Source organism: Lampetra fluviatilis, chromosome 23, assembly GCF_964198595.1.
Source record: "Lampetra fluviatilis chromosome 23, kcLamFluv1.1, whole genome shotgun sequence".
NCBI classification, from domain to species: Eukaryota; Metazoa; Chordata; class Hyperoartia; order Petromyzontiformes; family Petromyzontidae; genus Lampetra; species Lampetra fluviatilis.
In genome coordinates this window covers 6950247-6961346 of record NC_136297.1, presented here as the reverse complement: position 1 = coordinate 6961346, position 11100 = coordinate 6950247, and the positions used below count along the sequence as shown (strand labels likewise).

Sequence of the window (11100 nt, the reverse complement as noted above, 5' to 3'; positions counted from 1 at the left end):
ATACGCTCTGAATTGATATGTAATAAGCTAAGCACTGATAAGGGGTTGACAGGTATGCAGTCATAAATACCAAAGGCTTTCATATTCTTGTTTCTTTCGGTGCAGTCACGTAGAAGGGAAACAATAAAATAAAAAATATTGTTTTATATTTGTCAATATAACATTTTTATTATTTTATTGTTCCCCTTCTACGTGACTTTACCGAAAGAAACCAAAATATGAAATCCCTGCAGTCACGAAAGCTTTTAATCAAATACCAAAGCCGTTTATTTACACGAATCCCAAGAAATTAGCGATGACGTCATCCCTTCAATAAATGACGTCATGTCACACCTATTCAAAAAATGACGTCACGCTCAGGAGCTTCGGCCCCCAAATGACGCGCGTGGACAGTGGCGGAACAGTGCGAATTTGAATAAAGGCAACGCCGTCTCTGACCAAATTAGCGATTTACCTCGTCAACCAGCCGCTTCGTGAACCATGGCCTCGAGTCAGGGAGGCTCGCTGCCTCCCGGTGGCGGTGGCCAGGGCTTCGCGGGCCCTGGGACGTTAGGGGTACTGGGGGGCCCGAGCGGTGTAGGGGGGGTAGTCGGAGGGGGGGCCGGGATCGGTGTCTCCGCCGGGGTCCCCGGGCCGCGCGAGGTGAACATGGCCTCGCTGTGCCGCATCGGGCAGGAGACGGTGCAGGACATCGTGACGAGGACCACGGAGATCTTCCAGATACTGCGCTACATGCAGGTGAGCGATGGCTTCGAAGGCCACACACGTGTGGTTGATTGTTGATCAGCATGGGGTGGAAAAAAACAAATTTTTCCAGCGGCAGGCATCGGGTTTTTTCTTGAATACAATTAAACCCGATTTCGGGGAATTAAAACCTGGTTTAATGAATACGAAACTCTGCAAGGCTTAGGCTGCTTCCTCGTCGGTGCTGCTATCGTACTCGGGGGGCCGTCGGGCACGGGGTAGCAGAGGTGTGGACTCGAGTCATGTGACTTGGACTCGAGTCAGACTCGAGTCATGAATTTGATGACTTCAGACTCGACTCGACAAAATGTACAAAGACTTGCAACTCGACTTGGACTTTAACATCAATGACTCGTGACTTCACTTGGACTTGCGCCTTTTGACTCGAGAAGACTTGCTACTTCCCATGAAAACTGGGGGAAAAAATGTTCACACGGCCGCGCCGCTCTCAGTTTATCTGCATCTGTGAAAGAAATGTGCATCACCTGTATGCATGCAGAGAGCACGCGCGCTGCCTGCACGACATCCAATCACTGTAGTCCCACGTTGTTTTGATTGGACAGCATCTAAGCAGGCACATTGCAAGACAACCAATGAAGCGCAACAAGCAACAACGCGCCAGTTGGCAAAATGATACCGAAGATAGTTTCGTTTGGCTATAAAAATTACGATGTAGTCGACAAAAAACGAGTTGCAATTTGCAAAACATGCGGGTCGAAGATTACAGACGGTGCTGCCACAACGTCTAACTTTGTTCGACACCTGAAGTTGCACAAAGAAAGGTAAGTTTTGAACGAATGCTAAGCACCTTATCGGATGTACCGTAACTTACTAGCTGCTGCATATTTACTGTATCAACGAGACAGTAAACGCACGTCTCCCTTGCTGGTTAATGTTTACAAAAATAGGGATTTTTGAACCCCGATTATATGAGGTACATGAGTGTAACACACTCAGATGGAAAACCTCTTCAACATCATGTCAACGTCCGTTTTAAAGTATCATTTCTACCTTGCTGCTAGACGGATAAACACAAATGTATATCTCAGTCTCTCCAACACACATGAGACAAAAACAGGCCTTCCAGTTTTACTCTTTCAATCGTTCAGTTTCAGAGTGGCTGGTGTGCTGCCTCATTGAGGTCGTTTATGTAATTTTGGTTAATCACAACTAAGCTGAACTGTCGCTGAAGACATAAACTATCACAATTAAACAATGAATGAGGCAGCAGTAGACCTGCAATTGCTGTGTGATGCAGCAAGGCACCATGGAATCTGGTGTGCAGGAGAGAGTGAACTATAAAGCAGGGGTTCCCAAACTTTACCATGACAAGGCCCCCCATATACCAGTAGATTCCAGCCAAGGCCCCCCTGACATGGGCCGTGCCACACTCTTTTTTCTGTGCACCTCCTTTCACAACTCGATGGAGTTGGTGCATCCCTAAACCCATCCAAGTACAACAGGAAACATAGTAAGACATATACACTGTAAAGAGGAAAATGATGACACAGTCACAGAAGATCCACCATTAGCCTTCCCTTTTCATATCATGCCCAAACAGCAGGCAGCGCATGGACATAGCGTGCTACCGTAGTCTAGGTCTGTGAGGCAGCGCACCACTGGGATATATACAGTATATAATAAAATAATAACGATTATAGTAGTAATGTTCAGAGATGCAATAGATTATTATAGTGCAGTTCTTAACTAATGGGGATATTGTTTAGCTTATTTTTGGTTTAATTTGGTTTATTTTACTTATTTAATTTATTCAATTATTTTGTTTTGCTATACTTTTCATGCCAACTTGCCATGGCCCCCCTAGCACCCCCTCGCGGCACCCAGGGGTCCCCGTCCCCACTTTGAAAACCACTGCTATAAAGCATATGACTTCAGTTTCTCGAGGGAAAGGGCTTTCTTATGACTTTTGAAGCAGTGAAAATATTCTTAATATTGCATACACTGAAACTGAAATGTATTATCGTATACCGTAGTGTACAATAGACAATGAATATTAACACAACAACATTGATATGAGTAAAGAGTAGTTTCAAATACAACATGTGTGGCTATAAGGGATTTTCTGACATCTGTTTCATATTCTTTTCTGTTACAGGTATGAAGAATACCAGATGAACAAAAGCATCGTAGATGAACCACAACAGCCTTCAATCTCACAATTCCTGGACACTCGTGTAGGGCGTTACAGCATGAGCCACCCACAGCAGAAGGCCATCTCCAATGCGATACTGTCTGACTTGATTATTGATTGCAATTTTCTTCTATCTATTGTGGAAAATAAGAGCTTTCGTCACTTTCTGGCTGTGCTGGACAGCAAGTATACCCCAGTCTGTCGCCGAACGCTGACCACAAAAACAGAGAGCCTTGCTGAGGAGAGACGTTCAAAGTTAAAAACTCAATTGAGCAACACTGACCATGTTTCAGTCACTGTGGACATTTGGTCTGATCGAAAGATGAGGGGATTCCTTGGTGTCACTGTGCACTGGATGGAGAGAGATGCAGAGAGGGTACAGCTAAAGACAAATCTCTTGGCCTGCAACCGCTTCAAAGGCTCTCACACAGCGGAGCGCATCTGTGACCAATTTGAGGCAATATGTGATGAATACAACATCAAAGCTAAATTGGACTATATCATTAGTGACAATGCTGCTAACATGCGCAAGGCATTTACGGTCTGCTTCCCCAGCGAACAGGAGGAAGATGATGATGCTGGAGATAATCTTGATGATCCTGAGCTATGGCATGACTTAACCCTAGAAGACCAGCAAACCGTCGATGCTGCTATGGCAAAGAAACAGCGCCTGCAGTGTTTTGCACACACATTGCAGCTGGTGGTGGGAGACGGTTTGAAAGAAAAAAAAAGCGGCATGTCCTTCTCTCTCCAAGTTATCAAAACTTAGCTCCCTGCTCCACACAAGCACAACGTTTAAAGACATATTCGATGGTGAATTTGGGGAGCACAGAGGCATCCCTGCTGCAGTGAGCACGAGGTGAAATTCTACACTGCGGCAGGTGAAAGCAGTCCTTCATTGTGATCAGCAAAAGCTCTGCGCAGTTCTTGAGAAGGCCGGGGCATAAAGAACTGTCATTCACACTACGAGAGTGGAATCTGCTGAAGGAGTTGGTGGACATCTTGAAACCGTTCGGAGAAGCAACTGATTTGACACAGGGGGAGAAAGTCATTACAATCAGTGCAGTAGTTCCATCCGTCTTGTCCCTCAATCACCATCTTGAGAAGCTGAAGCCTCAAGTTTGTTTCCTGAGCGGCCTGGTCAGAGGTCTGCAGGCATCCCTGGAAAAAAGATTTCTTGGGATCTTCATTAATGTGAAAATGGCCCAGTCTCAAGAAGGGATCACTGCCCCCTTTTCAGACACAGTCTACCTGAAAGCAGCTGCCTTGGATCCAGCCTTTTGTCTGCTGTGGATTGAGCCCCATGTGCTGGTCAACCGTGACATCAAGGCAGAGGTGGCACAGCGAGTTAAAGGTAAATCTTATTGACTTGCAATGCAACTTAAATGCAACGTAAAATAATTTGATCTTAATCTGATCTAGGATCTAATGTGATATTAATCTGACTTTAACAATAATAACAATTTTCAGTCTTGCACAGTATCATCAACATCAGTAATGGTAATAAGAGCTCTTTTGTTTCTGCTGTTGTGACACGTTTTTTTAGAATTGATCCTGAAAGATGCTGCAGAGACGGAGCAACCTGTGCCTGTGCCGGTGCCTGCTGAAGAAGAACTAGAGGACATGGAAGGAGAAGGGCTGTTTGCTGCATACCATAAGAGGCAGAAAAGGGATGTTGGGACCCCACCAGCAGTACAGCTAAGTCACTACATTGACATGGCAGAAGGACAGAATGCCCTTTTGTTCTGAGCACTGAACAGTAAGACTCTTCCTTCACTCTTTCAAGTAGCCATCCGAGTCTTGGCAGTGCCTGCTTCTAGTGCTCCAGTGGAGCGAGTTTTCAGCCATGGTGGCATCATTCTGCGTCCCCATCGTGCACAAATGACTGACAGACTTTTGGCCAATTTGATCTTTTGCAAATGCAATGCAGTGTAGGGGCCTCCCTCCACCTGTCCACAGCACGCATGCGCACACACACTCACTCTCTGCTCATCACCTGTCCACACAGCTCTCTCTCTCTCATACACACCAGTCTCTATGGAGGCATTCCAATTATATTATCAGGTTGGTCCAGTTTTTCAGAAGTGATAATTTTGAGGAGTGAGGATTTTATTGATGACATGTTTAAAAAAGTTTAGGCTAAAAGAACCCATGTCTATTTGAAAGTTAAACTGTTTTGCAATATGAGGTCAATGCAATACAGGACTGAAGCTACTGTGCATTGTTCTAGTGCAATATGCTGTTGAAATAAGGGCATTTTTTGTGAAAATTAAATTTTCTGTTTTTTACTGTGTTTGATTAATGTCATTGTATAAAAAGAGGTTTAAATAAATACAAATCTTACAGACATACATGATTTGTATAAATTTTATTTCTGTGGTAAGAGGACTTGAAATGACTCGAAACTAAAATGGTAGGACTTTGGACTCGACTTGACTTGCAGGCTTTGACTTCTGACTCGACTTGGGACTTGCCTCATCTTTGACTCGACTTGACTCGGGACTCGAGAGCAAAGACTTGAGACTTACTTGTGACTTGCATAACAATGACTTTGTCCCACCTCTGCGGGGTAGTCGTAGATTGCGGGCAGGTTGGTCGTGATGAACACGAGCTTCTCATCCACAATCGTGGGCGCCAGTGAGTTCCTTAGCTTGGAATGGATGAAGCTCATCGTTGAGAAGTGCGGTTCTGCAATTAGAACCAATTAAACCGGATTTCTCACAATCTCAGATGATCGGGCTTAATATAAAAAGACAATTAAACCCGATTGTGCCACCCTTGGGGTTGATGAGGCTTCACCGCGCGGGGTCAACGCACAGTTCGCTAACCACTGCGCCACCGCTCCACCCAGAGATATTATTAATAATATAAATATTGGAGCGTTGTGTCGATCGTCTGCTGGGATGACGGCCCACCACATGTGGTGTTTTAGTCGTAGGGGGTGGTTGACCATTCTCAATGGTCAGTGCGAGTTGGCGAAGGCACGGTTGCAAGTGCTTGGAACTCTAAAGAGAGTGACCAGCCAACAGAGCCCTCTCATGATCGTACAGCAGACACACTCTGAATACGTTTATCGAATGAAGCAAGATTATACGGACTTTGCCTGCAGTGACACACGTATTGTTCGCAGGCTGTATCCAAGCCCTAATCCTTTATATGTGGCCTGGGGTCTTGTCAAATCTAGCCACCGGGAAATATCCATCCTGCTGGCCGTAAGTTCCACACTCCGGAATAAATAGTCCAGATGAACATGGTATGTTTGTAGTAGTACACGCCTCACCATCTGTCCCGGTGTGTCTCGCTCCATCCCTGCCTGACCACCAACCACCCCCTCGAGACCCGAACCCGCCGACCCGAGTTCGATTTCGCGACCACAAACACCAGCGACGATTATCGGAAGCGGTGCTGGGCCTCCCCTAGGTTGGCTCAGCCTCAAAATTAATGCCTCTGGTGTAATGTTGTAAAACATCGCCACTTGGGAGACAAAGGCGACCGGTCGCGTTGCTCGGCCACCCATCCCCCGCGTGTACCTTGCCTGCCTTTCATAGGTGTCACATTCACGAACAGCACTTGCCTCTACACTCGTTAAAGTCTATCCGGCGTTGAAGGTGGTGGGATGGGGGGGGGGATGACCTCTGTCTCTAGGATTTGTGCAGCTCCCCAACGGCGGCTCGTACTTGCCGAGCACGCACGCCGACCGGCTGAGCAAGCTGCAGGAGCACCTGCGACAGCTGACGGTGCTCTTCCGCAAGCTGCATCTCATCTACGACAAATGCAACGAGACTTGTTCCCTCCTGCAGCCCGAGGTGCCCCCCCCCACACCCCCCCCCACCCCCCCACACACCCCCCCCCCACACCCCCCCACACTTTGGCAGCGCACGCCACCTCCACAGCCCCGTTCGCATATGGGGTCAAATCTCAGGGACATTACTGGTAGGAACCACCTGGTTCCACCAGCCCACAGGGGATTATTGTGTCCGTCCATCGTGCATCGAAAAATGGGAGGGGTGGGGCTGGGTGGAGAGCGGAGGGTGGGGAGGGGCTGGGTGGGGAAGGTGGGGAGGGGCTGGGTGGGGAAGGTGGGGAGGGGCTGGGTGGGGAAGGTGGGGAGGGGCTGGGTGGGAGGGGTGGGGCTGGGTGGGAGGGGTGGGGCTGGGTGGGAGGGGTGGGGGTGGGAGGGGTGGGGCTGGGTGGGGAGGGGTGGGGCTGGGTGGGGAGGGGTGGGGCTGGGTGGGGAGGGGTGGGGCTGGGTGGGGAGGGGTGGGGAGGGGTGGGGCTGGGTGGGGAGGGGTGGGGCTGGGTGGGGAGGGGTGGGGCTGGGAGGGGTGGGGAGGGGTGGGGCTGGGTGGGGAGGGGTGGGGCTGGGTGGGGAGGGGTGGGGCTGGGTGGGGAGGGGTGGGGCTGGGTGGGGAGGGGTGGGGCTGGGTGGGGAGGGGTGGGGCTGGGTGGGGAGGGGTGGGGCTGGGTGGGGCTGGGTGGGGAGGGGTGGGGAGGGGTGGGGAGGGCTGGGTGGGGAGGGGTGGGGCTGGGTGGGGAGGGGTGGGGCTGGGTGGGGCTGGGTGGGGAGGGGTGGGGCTGGGTGGGGAGGGGTGGGGCTGGGTGGGGAGGGGTGGGGCTGGGTGGGGAGGGGTGGGGAGGGGTGGGGCTGGGTGGGGAGGGGTGGGGCTGGGGTGGGGAGGGGTGGGGCTGGGTGGGGAGGGGTGGGGCTGGGTGGGGAGGGGTGGGGCTGGGTGGGGAGGGGTGGGGCTGGGTGGGGTGGGGCTGGGTGGGGAGGGGTGGGGCTGGGTGGGGAGGGGTGGGGCTGGGTGCGGAGGGGTGGGGCTGGGTGGGGAGGGGTGGGGCTGGGTGGGGCTGGGTGGGGAGGGGTGGGGCTGGGTGGGGAGGGGTGGGGAGGGGTGGGGCTGGGTGGGGAGGGGTGGGGCTGGGTGGGGAGGGGTGGGGCTGGGTGGGGAGGGGTGAGGCTGGGTGGGGAGGGGTGGGGCTGGGTGGGGAGGGGTGGGGCTGGGTGGGGAGGGGTGGGGCTGGGTGGGGAGGGGTGGGGCTGGGTGGGGAGGGGTGGGGCTGGGTGGGGAGGGGTGGGGAGGGGTGGGGCTGGGTGGGGAGGGGTGGGGCTGGGTGGGGAGGGGTGGGGCTGGGTGGGGAGGGGTGGGGCTGGGTGGGGAGGGGTGGGGCTGGGTGGGGAGGGGTGGGGCTGGGTGGGGAGGGGTGGGGCTGGGTGGGGAGGGGTGGGGCTGGGTGGGGAGGGGTGGGGCTGGGTGGGGAGGGGTGGGGCTGGGTGGGGAGGGGTGGGGCTGGGTGGGGAGGGGTGGGGCTGGGTGGGGAGGGGTGGGGCTGGGTGGGGAGGGGTGGGGCTGGGTGGGGAGGGGTGGGGCTGGGTGGGGAGGGGTGGGGCTGGGTGGGGAGGGGTGGGGCTGGGTGGGGAGGGGTGGGGCTGGGTGGGGAGGGGTGGGGCTGGGTGGGGAGGGGTGGGGCTGGGTGGGGAGGGGTGGGGCTGGGTGGGGAGGGGTGGGGCTGGGTGGGGAGGGGTGGGGCTGGGTGGGGAGGGGTGGGGCACCCCGTGGTGCCCTTAGTCGGCCATATTTGCGGAATACACCACGCCGCCATTGACCCTGGCCATTGACCGAGCAACCCAACGTTCCTACCAGCTCCCTCCGCAGGAATGTGTTAATTATCACGTCGCCAATAGGCAGGCGAAATTGTGTAAATTAAGGCACGGGTTGTTTCATTCGCTGTATGAAACATAGAATTGGGAAACTTTGATTTCAATTCTAAACTGGGTCATAACGTGTAGCATTGCATCAGGGCCCCACGGTGTAAAAATCAGTGGTTTAATGCCTGTACAAATCACATTTTCTTCAGTCCAACTCTACTCTAAAGGAGGGTGGGTCACTGCCCCCGAAACGTCACTTTATCAATATTATTTTCGGATGAAAACCTCTGAGCAAAGTGTGGCGAGTTTGTGCTCGTGCACTACACTGCTAAGGCGATGCCTCAACCCTTTTTGTATTACATAAAGCACTGCGCGTGTAGATTATTTTATTTGTACCCTCAGGAAAACGATATCATGTACATAGCCGCCATATTACTAAGGGCGCACGTCATAATGTGAAGGGGTGTGACGTCATCGGATATGAATTTCCCCCTCCCACCACTTCCCCTTCCAGCTCAGAATCAGAATCGATTTATTTAAAGTATGACATTTTTTATAATCGACTTTATCCTTTCTGGCAATAAAACGAGTCTTAAGATGTTCAAACACCAAATGGAAACCTTTTGCAAGGAATCATATCTGCATTTAATCACACACAGTCCTTGTGGTGAACATGCAAACTGAACGTGCTCTGACAATCTCTGGTCATCGTCTTTGAAACTGATTGGCCTACACCACAGCAGCCTTCTTTAGAGGCCAGTCTCACCAGTGTCATAACAGAGAACAACGCCAAAAGGCGAACAGTTTATTTATTTAAACTGGAGAAATCCGATGAGCTATAAAGCTCTTTTTCACAGATATTCAGTAGGGGCGGGTTCAGACCGTTACAACAAACAATAGTCTTTGGTTTTTTCGGTAAGTCACGTTTCGGGCGCAACACAAGCGTCCTTCTTCAGGTGGGGACAACTTAGCGAAAGCACTTCAAATCTAGAACAAACAATAGGAGTACAAAATAGTACGGGAAAGGTGAGCAAATCACAAACTATAAATATACACAAATAAAATGTTACTATTTTTGTTTATTTTACCAGGTAAAGCCCACTGAGCGATTAGCTTCTTTTTCAGAAGCGACCTGGCTCTTACAAATGATTGCTCAACGTAGTGGCGTATTACGTGGAAATTTATAGCAGCCAAATAATCTAAAGAATCTATTCGGCCCAGGAATGTAGCACGAAGTCGTTATGCTAATGAAGGCTCTCGTTGACCTCACTACAAAAGGGTGACCCAAAATTCAGCGTGCCAGCAACAATTGATAATTTTAATACGAATTAGTTTATTTACTAATGCCTTTTGGTCATTGCATTGATTGTCTGTTAAGTGATAGCTACGAAGAGTTTAACTTTATATGCCAATTAAAACATTGTTCATGAAGAAATATTGTTTGAATGCTCATAAGATGTAATATGCAACTTTGAATGAATTCACTCGAAACACAACACGTCAACTACACAGCCTTAAAAAAATATATAGAATCTGCGACGCCTTGGACAATGGCCCCCTTTTTTAATCAGAGCAGAAGGGACATTGTCCGAAAAGTCGCCGATTATATATATTTTTTCTTTCAGGAAGTTGTCGATGGCAGTTGTGCCGTTTTTGTTGTGTTTGTGGCACTACTGCCATCGCAGCAGCAGCAGCAGCAGCATCACCACCAAATAATGTCTCCAAATCACGTATAATCTTTCTGGTACATGTATTATGAAGAAGGCCCATTGCCCGAAACGTCGCCTGTTTAACGTTTCCTTTTAAGGGCACACTGTGAATGACGAACGTGTTGATGATTGTGTGTTTGTTGTTGCCACCAGCTATATTGCCGTGGCATAACCTGTCAACCCACACTGTTTATCCGAATTCTTGTACAGGGAAATTGAGTATTAAAAAAGTGTCTATTTCGTTGTGTTTCTGCCCTGTGATGGGACTTTGTCGGATGAACTTTGAGATTTATCAGGGGCACGGGGTGGCCAATAAGGCAATGTTCGTCCCAGGAGATGACCAAGAAACGACTCCACGGCGACTCGCAGCGACATCGAACACCCCTTTAGCAGACCACAAAGTATGAGAGGGATGCAATGCCCGATCCACACAATGCGAATTGTGACATCGTCTGGCTTAGACCACCTGAACGTAGCCATTGCAGTTGTTGCTCTGCGCATATTACGCACAAACGCAATCAGACGTACGAAGCAAATAAGGACAAGATTGACTGATTGTTTAAAGACTGACTAATTGATTGTTAAACTGATTGATTGTTATACTGATTGATTGAAACCCTTAAAGAGGGGATAAGTCCCCCCCCCTCGGGGTTACCCAACCCAACCCAAGATTCATATTCTTAGGTTTTTTTCCGTAAAGTCACGTAGGTAAAAAATATAAATTAATAAAAGTAAAATAAAAATCGGTTATTTTTATTTTACTTTTATTATTTTTTTATTTTTTACCTACGTGATTTTTATTTGATTTTTATTTTACTTTTATTAATTTTTATTTTTTACCTACG

At 49.9% G+C, this 11100-nt stretch overlaps 1 long non-coding RNA gene across 1 annotated transcript; it reads left to right on the top strand.

Moving 5' to 3' along the window:
* The first annotated feature begins 349 nt into the window (after positions 1-349).
* LOC144940674 (uncharacterized) lies at positions 350-6666 on the top strand. Its single transcript, XR_013639155.1, has 4 exons — positions 350-738; positions 2861-4250; positions 4443-5533; positions 6542-6666. It is a non-coding gene; the product is annotated as an uncharacterized LOC144940674 (long non-coding RNA).
* Positions 6667-11100: the final 4434 nt, after the last annotated feature.